Source organism: Rhipicephalus microplus, chromosome 2 (assembly GCF_043290135.1).
Source record: "Rhipicephalus microplus isolate Deutch F79 chromosome 2, USDA_Rmic, whole genome shotgun sequence".
Classification (NCBI taxonomy): Eukaryota; Metazoa; Arthropoda; class Arachnida; order Ixodida; family Ixodidae; genus Rhipicephalus; species Rhipicephalus microplus.
The window spans coordinates 30191009-30212374 of NC_134701.1; the positions used below are offsets into that span (position 1 = coordinate 30191009).

At 45.5% G+C, this 21366-nt stretch overlaps 1 protein-coding gene and 1 long non-coding RNA gene across 3 annotated transcripts in view; both read left to right on the top strand.

Moving 5' to 3' along the window:
* The window catches only part of Sh (Potassium voltage-gated channel protein Shaker), a 535670-nt gene that overhangs the window by 262271 nt on the left and 252033 nt on the right, over positions 1–21366 (top strand). The gene's annotated exons all lie outside the window — the stretch shown is intronic.
* LOC142796198 (uncharacterized) lies at positions 14955–20361 on the top strand. Its single transcript, XR_012893617.1, has 2 exons — positions 14955–15595; positions 20177–20361. It is a non-coding gene; the product is annotated as an uncharacterized LOC142796198 (long non-coding RNA).

The window sequence follows — 21366 nt, forward strand, 5'->3', positions numbered from 1 at the left end:
GAAAAGCAGAGTATACCCCCTCTGCCGAACTGTCGGACCTCAGTGATGGGCTGGAAATGGGCGTTCATCGACCGCAATTCCATCTGAATTTCTTTCAGGGTTTTCATCACAAGAATGCCGCCATGCGTTGGACTAAAGCTACAGGGACAGAATATATGCTCTTGTGCAAGAAAACATCCACTGGCAACTCCTGCAAAGGGATGGAAGCACACCAAAGGAAAGTTCCTGGTCCCGGCGTAGATTAGACATCCTGCCTGTTACTAGCCGCACGAAAACACATATCAACCAACTATTGCACCTTAGGAAACAATAAAAGCTGTATGAAAGAAAACGCTACTCAATCCTTGGCCAAAATTGTAGGATGATGATGATGATGATGATGATCCTTGACACTTTGGCGCACACCCACAAAGGGGGATCGGCCAAGAACTGGGCGGCAGGATCTTAACTAAAAGGCTAATGGTTTTTCAAAGAAAACGTAATTTTGGGCTAAAAAAATATAGAAAGGAAAGCCGAAAATCGAAAAAGGAGTATATCTGAGCAGGGAGCGATGCAGGCCATCAGATGCGATTTGAGACAGAGGTAATGGTGGGTCTATATATATATATATATATATATATATATATATATATATATATATATATATATATATATATATATATATATATATATATACACACACACATACATACACACATATATATATACATATATAGGCAGATTAACATGGCAATCGCTTTGTTTCAATTATGTATTCAAATACCGCAGAGCAGACGTCCCTGTGGCTATAACCGAATTTAATGCATTGTAAGATATCAACGAGTTAGCGCCTCATCTGGCGCCACTTTCTTTTCTTCTCATGATCTTTCGATAGCGAAGTAAGCGGCTTGTGTATCGGCTGCGTTGAACTGCATGGCAAACACTTCTCCACATTAGTTAGGTAGAAAAAGGAGCACAACGAACTCGTCTTATAATCAGCGTGGTTTAGTTTCGCTTTAATGCATTATATTTGCTCATTTCTGTTATTCTCTCCGATGAAATTAATAAGATTTGCGTGAATGCCGAGCCAAATTATTCCGTAGCCTAGATAGACAGATATGTCGGGTTTAACGTCCCGAAACCACCATATTATTGTAAGAGACGCTGTAGTGGAGGGCTTCGGAAATTTTGACAACCTGGGGTTCTTCAACGTGCACCCAAATCTGAGCACACGGGCCTACAACATATCCGCCTCCATCGGAAATGCAGCCGCCGCAGCCGGCATTCGATCCCGCCACAGGCGGGTCAGCAGCCGAGTACCTTAGCCACTAGACCACTGCGGCAGAGCTATTCCGTAGCCTAGCTCGTCCTATGTGGGCTTATTTTGTTATTTTGAATAAATACTGCTGTTCGTTGCTTACATTTTCTAATTTCTCTTGGTACGTTGTGTTAATATTTAGGATGACTGCCAGTTGGGCGTGTTGGTGAAGGTTCACAATAAAACAAGCGCTAAAAATTACACACACTCAGAGAGAACACAGACGAGCGCTTACTAGCAACTGAAAATTTCATTTCGAACAAAACACCAACAAGTACATAACATGCATGTACGTACGTCTCTTATAATCATATGATCATTTTGGGACGTTAAACCCCACATATCAATCAACATGCATGTACGTCATTCCAAACCCACACCACCATCATGAAGAACGCGATATACCAAAATAACCACTCCGTTATCGATGACACAAAACCAGGAACAAATGCGTGTAAAGCCCCCTACCCAGAAAATAAGAAAAGAAAATGTAAAAAAGAAAGTGCACTGGGTTATGTAACGTTCAAAAAAGCAAATTCTGTCCTCTCTTTTTCACCCTCAACTTTTCTCACTTCTTCGCGTGTGCCGATCATTATCTTTTTCACTTCCCGACGATTCTTCTCACAGGCCTATAGGATAGAATCATCTCGGTTACCAGCTTCCCTCAAGCGCTTGATTTCCGCGGAAACGCTCTCATTCTTTGACTGTACGGGCGATTTCATCACGTAAAGCCCCAAGAATGTGCAGTCGCATGCCCACAAAGCATGCTAAAATATTCCGTGTACAATGTTTTCTCAGCTTTCAATTTCCTTGTAAGGCGGCATGCCAAGGCTATGAAAATGAGAAACTTACCTTAAAAATTAAGAGAGGCACGCGGTTTACTATCGTTACCAGTTTTTTAGCGTTGCTACTTCGACAGACTATTGTGCGATGTTACCGCTTTTCGTACGTAATGTAAAATATATAAAACATGGAGCTAAGGTCTGATCTTTTTAGCGGTGCTTGTCTATCAATATCAAGAGTTGTTTAATTATATGTGAGGTTTAACATCCCAAAACCACCATATTATTGTGAGAGACGCCGCAGCGGAGGACTCCGAAAATTTTGACCACCTGGGGTTTTTTGACGTGCACCCCAATCTGAGCACACGGGCCTTCAGCATTTTCGCCTCATAAGAGTTGTTCAAGGCAATCTGATTGTTGATTTTAATTTCTATAAAAAGGAGACTAAAAGGGGTACACCTATTATTTATTTATTTATTTATTTACACTGCTCCTCACCCCAAGTAGCGGCTGTAGCCGGGTTGACTGCCAGGAAAACTTATCAAAGTAACAATGCAAATTAGAAAAAAAAGACAAAGCTTCAAAAAGACACGATTCCTAAAGGAATAATGAAATTACGAAAACTGCAAACCAGAAAGTGCAATGTGTGCAGCAAAAAGGTAATGAAAATATTTCACACACTAATTTCGATGAGCCTCTGAAATTTATTTACGTCGTCCATTTGCAACGACGAACTATCAAGCTCTTTCCACTCGAGTATGGAGCGAGGGAAAAATGAGTACATGAAAGCATTGTTTTCTAAAGAAAGTAACGAGGACGGATTTCTGGGGTCTTGATGCGTAGCCCGAAGAAAGTGTGGCGTATTCGTGAGCAATTTCTTTTAATTTGTTTTTCACAACTTGGAACAGAAATCGAAGGTGTTTACATTGAAGCGCTCCTTTTCTTTGTTAGCCAATATAAATTAGATGTAACAGACAATCACGCCAAGGGTACTGGTGTTGATGTTATAAGAGGCAATTGTAGTGCAAATTTGAAGACAGAAAAGTGGATGAAAAGATGACTTACCGTGGGCAGGGACCGAACCTGCGACCTTCGAATAACGCGTTTGATGCTCTACCAACTGAGCTGCGACGGCGGCTATTCTCCCATTCACTTTTTTGGGTATATTCAAAGCACCTTCAATAAGGTAAACACTTGACAAGAAGCGGAAAATAAGTACAAGGGAAGGGAAATCACGTGAATGGCGCTGTACATGCTAGGCGCAGTGATGCAGATCGCGAACGCTTTTGACTTAGCTGGTGTAGCACCTACTTTCGAATAACTTGAGCGACTGCCACCTGCAAGAAATACAAAATGAAGTTGTTCTACAACAATAACATAGCTACTAGATCACGGCCTAATCACGTAAGCCCCAAGAACTGCGCAGTCGGGTGCCCGTAAAGCATGCTAAATATGTCATGCACAATGTTTTCTCAGCTTTCATTTTCTTTGTAATGCAGTATGCTAAGGCTATAAAAACGAATACCTTACCTTAAAAATTGACAGAGGCACGTGGTTTGAAGCACCAGCTGATCTAGGAAATGGTCACCACTCTTCAAGGTGACGGTGTGAATTCCTGAAGCTTTGCAGCAAAGGAGCTGTAAAAGAGTGTTAAATTAAAGCCGGAGTGTCCATTTCTTTGCACTAAAGTTTCAGTGTTCAGTCCATTGAACAACCGATTCATAGAAAGACACTTGCATGTACGTACACAATTGCAGCACATGCAGCGAAGTATATTCGTTACAGCGGCGTTGATAGTCTGTGTAGACAGTGGTACTCGCTTTTCACGCAATCAGAGCTAGAAAGGTCACACCTGATGAAAACGATGTTCACTCTAGACCGCAGTGATTCATTCTGAAGAATCAAATCCAATTCAAATCTAAATTTGTTTCTTTTTATTTTCGAATCATCAAAAGCCGCTACAGTGCAATGTTCATTCATGCAAAAATAGGGGAACAGAGAAAAGCTGCATTTCTGCCACTTGACTAGGCTCTCGTCCTCCATACAGCAGCAATTACATTACGAAACATATTGTCACGGTAATAAAATCAGTGCAAGCCGTGGGGTATCGACGGGGCGGAAACAACTTTACAGGGGTGTCAGCACCGCCACAAAGTAACATTCTAGCAAACAGCGGAACAGCTCCGATTGAGCAGTGCGAGTTTGTCGTCGTCTTTTCTGCCGACCAAATGCTTTGACACGCACAAGTAATGATGATACTAGCCACGCAACAGCCAGAAACCCACAACATGTTAGTGTCAATATCATTATCAAAAATATTATTGCCCACAAAGTTGTAACAAAAAATACCAATCAGCAAAACCTATTAGCTACAAAATTACCTCCATATAATAAAAATAACATGACCTTTGCAATTACCGCTAAGAATACAAATAAAAGAAACTGCTCCTAAAGTAACCAGTGCTAAAAATATAATGAATCATAGGTTGCTCCATATATTCATATAAACACGGACATTGAAAAAAGAGATTCAGCAAGCTTTTGTTAGTACTGTTTAAAACATTAACATTTTTCCGTAGGGTTCATTTCATGTGAATGCGAGTACATGATCAAGTTTTTCGTGCTGAAATACGTGCTGAAGTTTCAGTCAAACCTGCACAATTCCACCGCTAGTAATTATTGTGAAGCTTATTAGGGGACTAAGTTTCAATTCATCTTGTGTTTTTTTTTTCTCTTGATCGCAAAAAAACGGCAGAGAGCACTCAAACTTTGAACATGCGTTCATCGCATTCTTTCCCCTCAGCCCCCCAACGGCGGCAACCAGCACGCTGACGAAGCGAAAGGGTTAGTTTCGAAACAATAGCCTGCACCTGACCGAGAGTCATGACTCATGACCTATGTAATGCTGCCGAGCTGTATTCCAAACGAGGGCTGCTGAAAAAAGCGTCATTTCTTCCATTCCATTCCTACCCAAGCGAGTATGTGATTCATTCGTCCTGCCGTTAGTCCTAGAAATTTGCACACAACACGCACTTCTCTGCCATTGGTCCTCTGGTGGCCTGACGACACCATTTGAGGACTAAAGTTGACGTTACTCCCCCGTTGAGCGGATTTTTATTGCGATAGCATATATATAACACTCTCCTCTAGTAGGCGTGCGAGGTTTTGTTGAACATAAGGCTCGGATGTCCGGCACATACTAATTTTCATTCATTCTCTGTCCGGCAAATGCACGCCGTAATAATCGCCCCTTCGTAGACGAAGCGCACCGCGCATTTCATGCATCGTCCTGCCTTCTAAAAGCTTTGAGGCGAGCCACATGTGTAACGTCGGTCTTAGTTGATCGTCTCCCACAAGCTGTCAGTCATGCTATTTTACAATCAACTGCACTGAGGCGCTCATGGACGATGAGTGGGATAGTGTAGTGGGCGAGAAGTTTTGTGGACAAGCCACGCTTGCGCATAGGCTTCCACACCAGGACGAGGTCTCGCGGTTTATATGTGACGTGCCGAAGCTAGCTGTCATGCAGGCGGGCAAGACAGCGAGTTTCTTATGCGAGGCCAAGTGCTTCGCCTAAAGTAGGATCGTCATTGTCATAGAACGAAAAGATGGTGTCCAGAATATAACGAGGGGTCACACATAAAGAAGGAAGAAAGGGCTGTGGTCGGTGTTGAAGGCATACGTGATGAACAATAAGACATCATCACCGTTTTTTTTTTTCAGATTGGACGTCCTGTACATGACAGCATATTCACCAGTGTCCGGTTTGTGCATTCATTAAGGCCATTAAGGTCTGTGGATGCTAGGGAGTCGAATGTCGACGTTTTGAGCCACACATAGGGAGCAGTTCCTTCACATTGTCTGCCGTAAACTGACGGCTGCGGTCAATTATTATGATGCGGGAAGGTCCGTGGCGCAGTATATTAGAGTGCAAGAGTAAGGAGGATACTTGGCCAGCAGTCGAAGATGGCAAAGTGGCCGTTTCGCAGTAACGGGTAAGATAATCGGCGCACGCTACAATCCATCGGTTGCCTTTTGCTGAGCATGGAAAGGGACCCACAAGGTCAATGTCAACTTGCTCAAATAGAGTGCTGGGAGGCGTCATAGGCTGTAGAAGTCCGGCCAGAGCAGTCGTCTGGCATTTGTGCGTCTGGCATTCAGTACATACAACTGACCACGTACTTCTCGGCCGACTGGTGCATGCGTGGTCACTAAAATTGCCCCTGTGTACGAAGGAGTGTTCGCATTGTTCCCAGGTGACCCAAAGTTACATCGCCATGTATGGCGCACAGAACAGAGAAACGGAGTGTATCCGGAACTACCCGCAAAAAGTAGGAACCCGTGGCCGCGATGGTGTTCTTGCAAGGGAACCCTTGACGAACGCAAAACAACCTGCCAAGGTTGATGCTCGTGTGTCAGCAAATACTGGCTCCAAGCTCACGTCCTTCCGCTGCTGAATTTTAAAATCAGTCTTGTCCGAGAACACTGAAGTCACCGACGCAATTATATGATCGAAATTGTCAGCGTCGCAAAGTGTTTTAAGCGGCATGCGCGAAAGGCAGTCGATGTCAGCATGCTTCGTGACACACTTGTACCATACCGTGAAGTCACACTCTTGCAAACGTAGGGCACAAAAGGCTTACAAACCAGCACAAGGAGTGACGGTCTATGACCACTTGAAAAGGACAACCGTACAGGTATGATTGAAATCCTTGTACAGTGAAGACGAGTGCCAAACATTTTGTTTCAGCTTACTTAAAGTTTTACTGGCATATGGAATGACATGTTCCTTTTACATTGCAGCGCTTTACTAGAATGGCACTGATTCTAATGCCACTGGCGTCAGCATAAACTTTCGGTTGGCGCAGAAGGATCAAAGATCCAGAGAATAAGCTGCGACGTGAGTAAGGACATGAGTTGGTTGAAGGACATCTCACAGTCAACTGTCCATTGAAAACTAGTGCCTTGACGTAGCAGACTGGTCAATGGGGAAGGCAACGTCAGCGAATGCGCGAGTAAATTGGTGAAAGTACGAGTACAGGAAGCTACGAAGCTCTTTTGTTGAGCGAGGTAGTTTGCACGCTTTCACAGTTGCTGTCTTGTTAGGGTTAGGCCTGATACCATCTTTGTTCACGAGGTGCCCAAGTACCAAGGTTGGTCGCTTGCCTGAATGACACTTCTTTGACTTAGGAACCATACCAGCGGCATTCCAGAACAATGTGCACGCGTTCGTTATGCTGCCAAAAAGTACACCCTACGATCACGATGTCATCGAGGTATTACATACAAGTGTTCTATTTTAGGCCACGCAGAACTGTATCAATGAACCATTTGAATGTAGCAGGAACGTTACATAATCCAAATGACATCATGTTAAATTCATAACGTTCGTCCGAGGTTATGAAAGCACTATTTTTCTTGTCCACTAGATGCATAGAGATCTGCTAGTAGCCTGAACACAAATTTGTAGACAAAAAGTAGGACGCCGAATGGAGACAGCCCAAGGCATCATCAATTCGTGTAAGAAACTAAACATCTCTTTCGTGATGGAGTTCGAATGGCGATAGTCGACACACAATCTCTGGGCATCGTCTTTCTTTTTCACAAGAATCACAGGGGCTGCCCAAGGGTTTGATGATACTCCAATGATGCCCTTCTGGAGCATTTAACGCTTTTCATTCGATTGGCTGTGCGGTTGTTGTATTTGTCCTGTGGCGTGTACAACATGGAGGAATCGAAAGCGTATGGTCACTCAGAGAAAAATCAAAAACTTGCAATTTCTTTAATAGAACGTCCACAAACATACTGAACTTGTCGGCAGTCAGTGACTTATCAACCATAGGTAAAATTTTCGAACTTTCTGAGCAGGCGGTGACTTGGTCAATACGTCGAACGTCACTGAGGACAGCGACTATTGTCGGCAAGCATTCTTTAAACGAGGCTACCTGAAGTCCTTCTTGTAGTAGCACCGATTCATTCGACCAACTTATTGTCCAAAGTTTCGAACAACCTTCCCTCACTGAAACTGTGCATGACGTACCAACGTGTTCTTGTTTATACAGCCTAATTGGAAAGGCTTCACCGGTGCGTTAAACTAGGTATTGTTGTTGTTAATATGCGAAGAAACTACATGAACGCATACTGCACAGAAGGCTGAGACAATGATATTGTTACGGGGAGATGATAAAAAAAAACGAGTGTATTTACAATATTTGCAGCGCACATTTATGCGGGTAGAAACAACCACTATGGTGAGAGCAAGCATCACCTAGTCCTTCACTTATTCATTTGCTAGGAGAGCGACACATACCATTATCCTCCGGCGGTGAAGGCACCGACTTCGTGCACATGGAGAAAGACGGTAGTGGAAGTGGTGACTATACATGTGCGTTTGAGGGAGTCCGGTGTATGATAAGGCTTCGGACGGACAACGTGAACGATGTCTGTGCGGGATTGCGTGGACGAGGACAAAGCAAACTGTTCTATTTCATACGTGACGTCGGTCACTTCGCGGCTTACATGGCATGGTCCAAAGTACGGGAACACTAGCTTCTCAGAAAGCCTGATATGACGTTCTGAAGACCACAGTAGGCCAAGAGGTTCTGGAGTAAAGTGAGCGTTTCGGTGACGGATGTCGTGACGAGATTTTTAGCCCGCTTGCGAGTCAGCCGAATGCGCGCAAGTTGACGTGTATGGTTGACGCGGGCTGTAGCTTTTTAAAAGTATTGAGTGGGTGGGTACGTCGAAGGAGGCATCATCGTGTCTATAGGCAACGCTAAATTCCAGCCAAAAGAAAGAAAGAAAGGCGAATAGCCACCCATCTCGTGCCATGACGTATTGTAGGCGAACATGATAGAACGCAACACTGCATCCTAATCCTGGTGGTCGGCAGTCACGTACGTTGCCAGAATGTCCGTAATGATTTGATACATCCCCTCTGTCAAGCCAATCGTCTGCGGATGGTAGGCAGTGTTTAGCTTATGTTTGATCTAACAATACATTAAAATATCATTGACGGCCCGAGGTGGAAACTGCCTTACACCGTCCATCAGAAGCAGCCGTGGTGCTCCGTGCTGAAGTATAACGTTGTGGAGCAAGAAGTCCGCTACATCGGTCGCGCAGCTGGTGGAAAGTGCGCGAATAATTGCAAATCATGTGGCATAGTCCCTCGCGATGGCCACCCATCCATTTTCCAAGACAGACGTAGAGAACGAACCAAGCAAGTCGAGGCCAACACAATGAAACGGTTCATGTGGGACGTCGAGTGATTGAAGACAGCTGGCAGGTGGGAGGGTTGACTTCTTCCGGCGCTGACAAAGACCGCACGAGGTCACGTAACGACGTACTGAGCTCTACATTCCTGGTCAGTAGTACCGATGGCGTGCACACTCGTAGCTGCGAAAAAAGCCAAGGTGCCCGCCATCAGCACGCCGTAAAGCTGGGTCAAAACATTCAAACGAAGTTGTGCCGAAATCACAAGAGGTCAGAACCATCGGGTATCAGACAGCGACGTAGCAAGGTGCCGTTGCGTAGGACAAAGAGACGAACGGTTGAATCGAGAGCCGTAGAGTTGAGGTGGTCGATGATCTTACGAAGAGTCGGGTCACGACGTCGCTAAGCAGAATTGTTGAACAGGTCAGTTATAGCAAGCACAGATGGAGCAGTATCGTTCGCCGAAGAGTCTTGTAGGTCGACGGGATAACGGGACAGGCAGTTGTCGTCTTGATGCAAGCGGCCAGACTTGTAGACAGCAGTGAACGTGCACTTTTAAAGTCGTACTGCTAATGACCAAGTCGACCAGCCAGATCTTTGAGTGAAGACAGCCAGCATAAGGCGTGGTGGCCATTTACCTCGAGTGAAGGGTCTGCCGTACAGATAAAGACGAAATTTCGCGACAGTTCAAATAAAAGCAAGGCACTTTTTCTCGGTTATAAAATAGTTTCGCCCAGCTGCAGAGAGGAGGCGGCTGGCGTAAGCAATGACGCAGTCATGAACACGTTGATTTTGGACAAGGACAGTGCCGATACCACGACCACTGGCATCCATGCGTACTTCGGTATGCGCAGGGTAATCGAAATGGGCCAGAACAGGGGGTGACCTGAGTCGGTCCACGAGATGCGAAAATGCCTGCCGACACTTGGTCTGGTCCCAAAAGAAAGAGACGTCTTTTCTCAAAAGGCATGTGAGGGGTGGCGCGATCACTGCGAAATCTTTCACAAAGCAGGGAAAATACAAGCGCAGGCCAAAAAACAAGCGAACGTCCTTGGAAGAATGTGGAATAGGGAAGTTGGTCGCAGCGCAACTTTTTGCTGGATTAGGTTGTATACTCGCGGCGTCAACAAGATGGCCAAGTACGGTGATCTCTCGGTGGCCAAAGCGACATTTTGAAGAGTTGAGTTGAAGACTGGCGGTGCGAAAGGCTTGCAAGCTAGCCGACAAGCGTTGCAGGTGACTGGTGAACGTCGAGAAGAAAACGACGACATCGTCTAGGTAGCAGAGGCATATGGGCCACTTTAAACCCTTCAGTGGCGAGTCCATCACGCGCTCAAATGTTGCTGGCGCGTCGCACAACCCAAAGGGCATGACTGTATATTTATATAGACCATCGGCTGTAATAAAGATGGTATTTTCCCGTTCATTTTCATCTAGGACTCTTTGCCAACAGGCCGAGCGAAGGTCGATACAAGAAAAGTACCAGGCGCCATGGAGAGGATCAAGGGCGTCCTCTATTCGTGGCATGAGATAGACGTCTTTCCTGATGATTTTCTTGAGGTGCCGGTAGTCAACGAGAAACCGCCAGATGTTGTCTTTCTTTTTTACAAATACCGTGCGCAATGGCCGAGGGCTCAAAGATTGCTCAAAGATGGCTCGATGATGTAGCACCTTGCCACCTTCCGTTTGAATGACGCAGCGCTCGGTCGCCGAGACACGGTAAGGGCGTCGATTGATAGTTCTTGCGTCCGCGGTGTCAATCGATGGATCACCAGAGATGTTTGTTCAGGTTTCGGTGACGCGAAATCAAAAACGTCGCCATTTTGTAAGGATGTAGCGTAACCTTGACTCTCGCAAACACTCACACAAGCACTCACACATCCACCCGAGTAACACACAAAACACGCAGGTGGATGTGTGAAAGCTTGTGTGAGTGCTTGTGTGAGTGTGCTTGTCTGGGTGCTTGTGTGAACTTCCCTATTGCACGTTTTAAAGTTGCGATAAATTCTTACAACATGCCGAATAACCAACTAGCCCAACAACAAGTTTCACTGACAAACGTCGTCGTAAGACGCCAACAAAATGCGTGGGTCAAGGTTTTCAGAAGGGCCAAGGTCCGGGAAAATTATGTTGTCTAACGCGTTATCAGGTGTCGGGTTAGCAGCCGTGCTGCCTGGAGGTGAATGTGGGGCATCATTGGTCAGGGCAACAGGTTTGTTTGAGTCTAAAAGTGATAAAAGTTACCCAGCTTCATACCTTCAAGAAGCAGTTGTGTGCAGCGTCCAAAGTTCAGGACATGTATGCAAGCGTTGTTCGCAGAAACAGTCACAAAAGAGTAAGGCACTGCTACTCGTCGTGTCACAGCAACGTCCAAGGAGGGGGTAACCGAGTAGGCGCCATCACCTACCAATAGGTCGGCGTTAAATTTTCAATTAGATGTAAATCGCGGTACCTGAGCGCCAGCGAACAAACTGGATGACACATAAACGTGGTGGCCACGCGATAGTGAGGTCAGGCATAGCAGGAAGCTCTAACTGTAACAAACCAGAACAGCCGATCAGGGCAGAATGCGTGTTCAGAAAGTCTTGGTCGAGTACAAGATCATGGGGGCACTCGTCAAACAGCAAAGAGAACTAAGGTCGTGGGGCCATCACAGCTCACATGCACAGAACAAATCCTAAGGACGGTAAGTGTACGGCCATCGGCTACGCGAACAACAGGTGATGAGGTGGGTGTAACGACTTTACAGCGACGACGAGAAAGGTTAGCGCTCATGATTGATAATTGGGCACCTGTGTCGATAAGCGCTGAAACAGACACGCGATCTTCTTCTGCTTCCAAAAGGTTTCGCCAAGTTGCCAGAGTTAACGGAGGATTTCCAGGTCTATAGGTCAATGCAGCGTCACCTCGGGGAGCTCCACTGGTCAGTGTTCCGAGGTTAGACGGCGTGGGAAAGGCAAAGGTGAGCGACGGGATGACCAAGAACGTCGCTGGGTCTGGGATAACGGCGAGTTTCAGTCCCTCTTGATAGTAAGTTATCTCCTCAGTCACCTTTCGTCGCATTTCTATTACTTGTAATAGCATTCCCTAAACTTCTTTCATATACGTGCATTTTACTTTCGGTGAATTGTCCCAGATCATTTACTTCGTTTCACTGTTTACGAGGAGAATCGAAGTCTTGGCAAGAAGCGGCAATAATAATAAATCTTATTAGCTTGCGTATGGGAGCATCATACCTCGGTAGTAGAGCATCGAACGCTTTGTTCCAAGGTGTGAGATTTGGTTTCTCTTGATAGTAAGTTATTTCTTCGTTCACCTTTCTTCGCATTTCTATTACTTGTAATAGCATCTCTTAAACTTTACCAGGCATTATCGTCTGTTAGTTGTCTTTATTATTGTGCCTAACAAAAAAGATGAACTTTCAAATTAACACTTCTTACCCCGACTATAAACAAGTCTTACATAGGAAGTAGAGTTAGCCACTGCATACACAAAGAAACAGTCGGTATGGAAGTAACAGTGCAGATTTCAAAGCAGGCACGCGCAGATTTCTCATAAGTACTCAAATACAACAGTAGCCGGATAACTAGAATCACTTATCAGCGGAGGCATCAAAGTAAAACTTCGTTGATGCATAAAGTCTCGTACAAATTTCAGCGTGATACGAACGTTTGTTTGGTCCCTGCTTAGCCCCATCGGCCCACACTGTAATGGAGTAGACTAAGAATTCACTAAAGCTTGGTCTGCTCATGGAGTAAGTCGTTGCGAACTGATTTTCACACCATGACATTTAATAGGAACGCTTGCTACCGCGCACGCGTAAATAGAGGTGTGTTGTGTAAGACGCGACACTCAATCAATATCAATCAGTTAGTCAATTATATTTTTATCTATTTCACAAACAGACAAATAAGAGACAAATAAAAGCTGTCTTTAAAAAGCCTAATAAGCCCACCCCCCCCTATTACGAGGGCTCGAGGCAGCACAGTGGGTGTTACATTTATGGACAAAAGAAAGATATTGTGATTGTCCACTTTAAATAATGAAAATAATACCACCAGTGGGCGTTACTACTTATCGTTTCTTTTTCAAAATCTCTAATGTGTAAAATGAATCCAACAGTTTACGAAGCCAAAATTGAAAACAACTAAGAAGTTAAACAAGGCGAAAATTCGGCAGATCCCACGTACCTGGTAATTGACGTTACGCGAAGCATGTGGTGGGAAGGTGACCGCGTTCCAATTTTTTTTTATTGAGCGACACGCCATGAAGTGACGCTACATATATGTACCAATGTTGCACGCACACACATATGTAGGAGTTCCAGATGTTTATATAACCAGTTTTTTGCACTCGCTCAATGATGCCAACTGGAACAAGCATATTAGCAAAACTAATATGAAGCGGTGATGCTCGCGAAGATGCTGGCTTTGGCCCCTGTTACAAAAATCAACTTCAGCGCATGGAAAGTAGCCACCATTGACATTAACCCGACGTGACGGCTGTATCAAAGAAGTACATATGTAATGTTCATAAAATTGGGTATAACTGCAACCACTATTGACGTTTCATGAAGATTAGCGTCTATTTGAAAAGTAGTTCCGAACCTTGCGTAGCTCTGTGGTAAACTGCTCCATTGCCATGCAGAATTCTTGGGTTCGACTCCAGCTGGGACCCTGCCATTTATTCTTTGCATTCGTTGGGCCGACGCTACAGATGCCGCGTATTTCTTCACACTTACGCGTTAAAATTGCCCATGTGTGTTCTCATCCCTCCTGGGTAGATACTAAGTGTCCATCACCTATGGCACATACCCGCATACGAGTGGCACATACCCGCCCGTGGATATGTCACTATCTGGCGAGAAGTGTTTGACGACGTACGCAACGGGATTGCGGCATTATTAATGTCTTCACCAGCGCGTCATATTCGGCAAACCATCTTATCCTCCCATGCTAATTTTGGTTCCGGCCAAGTTACGAGGGGACCACGAGAGCACCCAAACGTAAGCAGCTAGTTAGTAGATAGATAGAAAGACACACCCAAAGCATATATATATATATATATATATATATATATATATATATATATATATATATATATATCTTCATGGATGAAGGCTGAAGCCGCTGCCAGAACGTTTGTCGCTGTCCTGTCAAAACAGCACTGTTTCGTTTCTTTAATGTTTCGACCTTCATAACCAAACCTTCATTATGGCTTGGTTATGGAGGTCGTGTCAGTACAAGATAACTTTATTAAGTACAATCGCACAAAGAAGGTATAGTCTATTCCTACCTTACACTTTTTATACACCAGTATCAATGAGTGCAAATATTAGCCCTTAACTTGGTCAGCCGAGTGCTTCGCTTTCAAGGTTGACGCTCTAAAGTCGTGGCCAATCTCCTCTCGCCCAAACCCGTGGCGTCTTTTGGCTTCATCGTCCTTTCTCGATACGTCGATAAGAAATGATGAAACAGCGGCGATAAAAAAGCGGCCCAGACACGACAAGAAAGCAATTTACACCAACGAAAAACGAAACCATTGCAGAGAAACGCCCGGAGGAGCCAGCCGGCGTACAGAGGGCGCATGCGTGGAGAGGCGAGGCCGAGTGCGCCTACGCTTATTTGCCGGCTAGCCGGTGACGTCAGTATCACAGCGAGGAAGGGTAAGACAATGAACGCAGCGAGATGGCAAAAAAGCGGAAATAGCTCGCTGTGCATTCAGCAGGAGGCGAGCTGGCAAGAGAGGTGAATTTTTGGGGATAAAGAGGAAGCAGCTCGTCCAGAGAGGAGGAAAATAGATCGGAGGTGCAGCGGCGGCGCCACCGTAGTGCAGCAAGGCGGCGCTGCGCGTGAGCCGGTGTTCTCGTCGCAGCGCTCATCGGGCGGTGCAGCGCCGGGTGAGCATGGCTTACGCATGCTGCAGTGAGTGCGTGTCTGTAGAAGTGCTCGCTTTCTGACGGCCCGTGACAGCACAAGAAAGTGGCCGGTGATAGCGAGAGGGGAAGGTCGGCCGTTCGTGGTCAAGGCTAGTAGCGCGTCCGCTGGAGCGGCGACACACGGGTGTCCCCTTGGAGCACCATTTCACGGCACCAATTCGTCGAGAAGTGGGGGCTAACCCCGGTGCTCAGGCCCCGGGCCCCGTCATGTGGCCTGGGGCCGCCGGGGTCTCGGGGCCGGGGCCTCCAGGCAGGAGGGTCTCCGCAGCCGCCAGCCCCTCCGCAACCGACGCTAGTCTTCGTTGCCGGAAGGGTGCGTCTCAGCAACTGCTCTCCGCAAACGCCAGCCGACGGGGCCAAGTCCAGGTAACTGCAAATCACCTGCATGCATCTTTTTATGCTATGTAACGAGGCCGCAACTGTCCCGCGGTAGCTTCTGGCAAAAGACAACGGTGAGATTTCGACATAAAGGCGCTCGGGAAAGATCTCCCCTTCAGTTATTTTCGAGTGTAGAACGCACAGGAGTTCACCAGTCGTGCTCCTCTTTACGGTCGAGCTGTCACCAAGCGCATTGCCACTGCCGGGACTACGCTGGTAATCGTCCGTTCTGCGACTACTTCGGCTGCCGTTTCCTGCTGTACTTTGCGAGAGCAGCGCGCCACTGCGGCACATTGCTTCGATTATTGTCGAAGAGTTTTTGATTCTGTCACGCACCGTCTAGCGCCCAGATCATGGGTGCCGGTGCCTGCGAAGACGACGACACTCTATCTGTCTGCTTTTAAACCCTCCCAAGCATGTAGGTGTTTGCTTGCGTGAGGAAAAGCGTCAGTTATGTCGAAAACGCGGGAGATTCTAGAAAACGCCTTAAGCTTGCGCGAAACGCAGCTCGATGACCGAGTAAGCTGGAGGAGTGGAGAGCCATCACGTTTCAAATTCGCTTAGGGCGCCTTAGTATACTGCATGCACAGCCGCAAGGTAACCCACTACATCATCACATTTGTGAGGTAATGGCAATGTAATGGACGCCCAGCCAACGCGTTTATAGGATCAAAGACGTTTGACAGGTTTCAGTACAACTCCTCACTATATTTTGCGAAGTAGCAGCCAAACACACACACAAAACTATTCTAAGCTCTCAAATAAGCGCTGAAGACGCCCTCCACTTTCTGCTTTCACTCAACCATTTCTCATTGCGTTCATGGTGTATTAAACTGCAATAAATTTCAAACCAACTGTATATAAAAGATATATTCGCTGATATGCAACCAAACTCACTATTCGTGTACAAACAGATCGATGCGAAGCTCAGTTACAAAAGGGCCAGCCACATTTCGGCTGCTGGATTCAGTCAATTTTTGTGGTTACTTTTCAAATAGTTGATAGTGTAGAAAATGCCTGCTTACAAGCATATGTTGTTGCAAATAGCAGCAGCGTGTCCATTGATTTTCTTCAAATAGGAGAAATGCTCATGGCCATCACATAAGGCCTTGGAGGATCAAGTGCTGAAGCTTAATCGTTTCTTGCAGCATGGCTGGCTGCAAGCTGCAGGCGAGATTTATTGCGCAGCCTTTGTCTCTATTAAGATGTGGTTATGGTACTCGTGTTTGAGTAATGCTTAGGTAGATCGCACTTCACCACTTGACGAGTTTGTCAAAGGCTTGCCGAACCCACTTTGAGAAATCGTGCTTCAATATAATATAACTCAGCGGTAGCATATGATCAATGTGCCGGCAAAGAATGGTGGCTAAGCCCTTTGTGATGAATAGGAAGATTTCAGCCACCCAGCCATTTCACATGGTGTAACGCGTGGTGCGGTCATATTCTTCTGCCATGCAACATTGCACTCTCCTGCCGTGACAGTGGCCAATTTCGCGTTGCACTGTTTGAAATAAATGACAGCGCACAAAACAAGGACAAAAAAAAACAACGAATGGTGGTACGAGTGCTGACTAATAACGTTTTCTTTTAGTGCCCCAAGGAAATATATAAACACAAGAAGATCCCGCCTGGCGTGTGATACGAAGAATATAGTCTCTTCAACGGTGGCCAAGATCAAAATCCAATGCAAACAAAATATATATTGGCCGCAAAGTGTAAAAATGGCATTGATGGTTTGATGCGAAACTCTGTACAAGGTCCTGGGGTGAGCGACTCAGCGAGCCGCCCTCACATTTGGTCAATAAGATCGACAGTCACACAGTTGAATAGTCTTATTGATATTTACAGCTGTACTTCATGCCTCTACTGATCTCAAGATGTGTTCCAATACACAAAATTTCTTACGAAGGCAGTGAGCAAATTACACAGTTTATTTATTTTTTGAAATTTTTTGAGGATCCCGCCTATACAAATTTTCGATTATCGCTGTTTTGTAAATGTTAATATCTGTAGTAGGCATTTGTAAATGTTGCCTAACTAGGGAAGATGACTATAGGTATAGCGCCACTGACCGCAGAACTGTTGCGTGAAACATATTTTGAATGGGACAGTGGTGGAAACCATCCTTGTTATCAGCTACGACCACTGAATCGACCACAATCAATTATATTTTTTTCGCATCGCGAGGAGGGTTTCATTGAACTGCTTGGACGAAAACCGAAAAACATACGACATCCGTCGTATATGTCTTCGTGTCCTCGACCAAGTACATGGCCAGAACACACCGCGCTATGTGCAACCAACGAGCACAGATAAGCACAATTGTTATGCATGTTATTTTATCTGAATATTTTCAATACACCGATACATTAGTTGAAGGAATGTGGATCAAAAACGCATGATCGGCAACGATTGCGGGAAGATAATGCTTTCAGGAACATCGTCGGCAGCGGAACTGAATACAGATGTATTTAAAATTGTGACGACAGATTGGTGAAGGTGGTGTTTTCTTCGACTTTCTACGTTATAAATTATTCAGCAAACAAACTCATGTGAGATAAAGGCATTCCATGTTCTTGACGTTGATTGGGACAATGAAATCAAAAAAGATAGTTCTTCAAAAGAGAGGCGAAAAATGGAGAGAGATAAACGAGGGCGAAAGGCAAGCGAAATAGGTTCATCAAGATTTGGCCTTGCTCTATGCTTTGCAGAAGGGCAGTGAGGGATGATAAATCGGATAAAAAGTGACAGTGCCGTCACACGCCCCTTCTGATGGCTAATATGGCTGATTCGGGGGAGCACGCTTGTTGACCGCGGAAGCAAGTTCACTGAAGCACGGCACATCCTAACCCGCACCGAGTTTGGCGCAGGCGTCATCCTATCGGCGATCGAGGAGCCAGACCGCAATGCGCTGATCGCGATCGTCGTGGTCGCGATCGAGACCTAATCGCGATTAAGTGTGATTGTGTAGCAGCGCTCCATCCGTATTAAACCAAATGCCAATCGGCAATCATAACCATGATCGCGACCAAAAATGCTCTTTTGACACGGTTATAAGAAAATGAACAACCGAATCATCCATGCCAGCACCAACTCGCACTAACAGCCCAGTCGTCCTCAAGCAGCACAATTCGTTCATTGCGCTGCAAATGCGTACAAGCGCACACAGCGTTCTCAGTGGTTTGGGCCGCCTTCGGGTAAATAAATCGCGTTGACTGTGGCCATTCTGCGTGCTGTGTGCATTCCCGAATTAATGCAGAACACCCGCCAAACATTGCTATTACTTGTAAGATGAGAAAAATCTGTGAGCTGGGCTGATGAACTGAGGTGCTCGGGACGACAAGTGAACGTTGCTGGCAGTTCTAGCCTGGAGCAAGACAAGTTCACCTGTCCGAACGTCAGCTTGAGCGCACAGCCTCTGTTTACGGTTTCGTTGCATTGTAACCTTCCCTTTTCTGTCACTATTTCAATTACTGCTTATCAGAGAAACACAGTCTGCACGCAAATAGGTGGGTCACTCACTTTCGACGACAGTCTGCGTATTCGCACTCTGTAAAATTTTAGTTGTTATATTTGTACGTGTTCAGTTGGTGTTGCAGCTCCTACGCATTGCTGTTGCGCAACTCATTTAATTAAAGCATATCTTGCTTATCTGGCTACAAAATAGCACTTTGTGCACTGTGTCAACGATTGCATTTCCATATATTTTTGCCATTAAGTTCTTCATGAAATCTACAGCCCAGTTGATGAAGTCAGAAAAGCTGCGTGGCTCACAACGCTTTAGCAATATGAGTATTTTTCGCGCGTACTCACTCGTTTTTATTTCAGTAACACTACAAAAATCTTCACCACAGAGCATTGACAATTTGATACCTGTATGGCGGTTATGCATCAAAGGTGTACTTGTTTTGCGTGATAAAATTAGGTTTGTTTTCTATGCAGATAATGTCATTTGCTTTCTATCAAAGTATTACAGCGCCTCAAGGAATTATGAAAAGCATGAGGTTTCGCGTGAAACTACTTCAGTATGATGATAAGGATGAGATAAGGATAAAGATGCGTTCACTGACTAGGTCAAGGTGAAAGCAAGAGGACTCTCAGGAGCCGTACGAGTTCCTTGATCACGTGGGACCAGGCAGCCTTGACTCGCTCAGTGACCGCATCTTAATTTTTGTAAGACATGCCGTCTGAATCTATTTTGGCCATCTGGGTTCTTTCTGCGAACGTAAACGAAAGTGGCCGGGTGCTTTAGAAGCTTCGCCTCAAGTTACTGCCACCTGTGCGTTCACAGAACAAGGTCCCGAAGATGAATCGCGGTTGGACCTTCTTGTAAAAGGCACTTTGATTTTTGCATAGAGAGGGTTCTGCAAAAATCCCTTGTCTAAAGACTTAACTAATTATAGTCACAATAGTGACGTAGATGATGGTGCTAATAATAATCTCTGGCCTTTTACGTGCCAAAACCAGGCTACTATTTTGAGGGACGCCGTCTTGGGGAATCCATTACAATTTCGACCACGTGGTTTTTTAAGCATGCACCTATATTCATGCACACTGGCTTTTTTACAGTTGGCCGCAATCTGAATGTGCCCACCGCAGCCAACAATGAAACCAGCGGACATGTAAAGCAAGAGAGAAGTTAGTTCCACAATAGAGGAAGATTGGCGTGTGCGCGGGAAGCGTCACGGTACTGCCAGGACATGTCAACCTTGAGCATGGCAAATTGACATCTAAATAAATTTTTAGCGTGTCGATATTTGCAAGAAGTGTCCTTATAGAAGCATGTCGCACACTGAAGTAGGGCCGGCCAAACATGACGGCAAAAATTATCGAAAATAAACGCAATCACTAACACTGAAGTTTGCGAATAAGTAAGTATGATTTATTGATTCATATGTGGAGCTTAACTTCCTACAACAACCATATGACAACGAGAGACGCCGTAGTGGAAGGCTGCAAAAATTTTGACAACCGAGGGTTTTCGAACATGCTCTCAAATTGGAGCACACGCGCCTGCAGCATTTTCGCCTCCATAGAAAATGCAGCCACCACTGCCGGGATTTGATCCCACGATCTGCGGGTCAGCAGCTGAGTACTTTAGCCACTATACCACCGCGGCGGGGCTCAAACAATGGTGTTAAGATAGGTGATTATAATGATGTCACCTTTTCGTGGATGTTCGTATTGTGAATTAGGCCGGAAGCATGTGCAACCGTATTGTATACATAAGCAGGTGTACCACAGCAGACAAGCATACAAAAACTGCAAAAGTTTCACACCCACAAAGAAACAGGCATGGGGCATGCCCTAACAAAAAACAATTTCTTAATTTTTGTCTGTAAGGAAGCCCAATCCACCTCATGGACAACAGGAATGTTTTGACACGAAAGATAGTTATCCGCCAGGTGGTCAGCTGGCTAAGCCACTCAGCTGTTAATGCGGGGGTCGCAGAATGCAATCGTGGCCACGGCGGCCGCATTTGCGATGGAGGCGAAAATGCTTGAGGCTAGGTGCGTGAAGAACAAAGTAAGACACGGACAGTCCATTTTTCTGGAGCCCCCCCCCCACCCCCTCCTACGCCTTCTTTCATAGTCATATAGGGGTTTCGGAATTGTATACCCCAATAATTATAAAATAGTATGAAAGATAGTCTAAATACAATAGTTGATGGAGCCACAGCTGGAGGATTGCAGAAAACTCTGCTGGGAGCCTTCGGAGCACAAGCCGAACGAGCGTCTTGACAAACAGTGTCCGGAGCG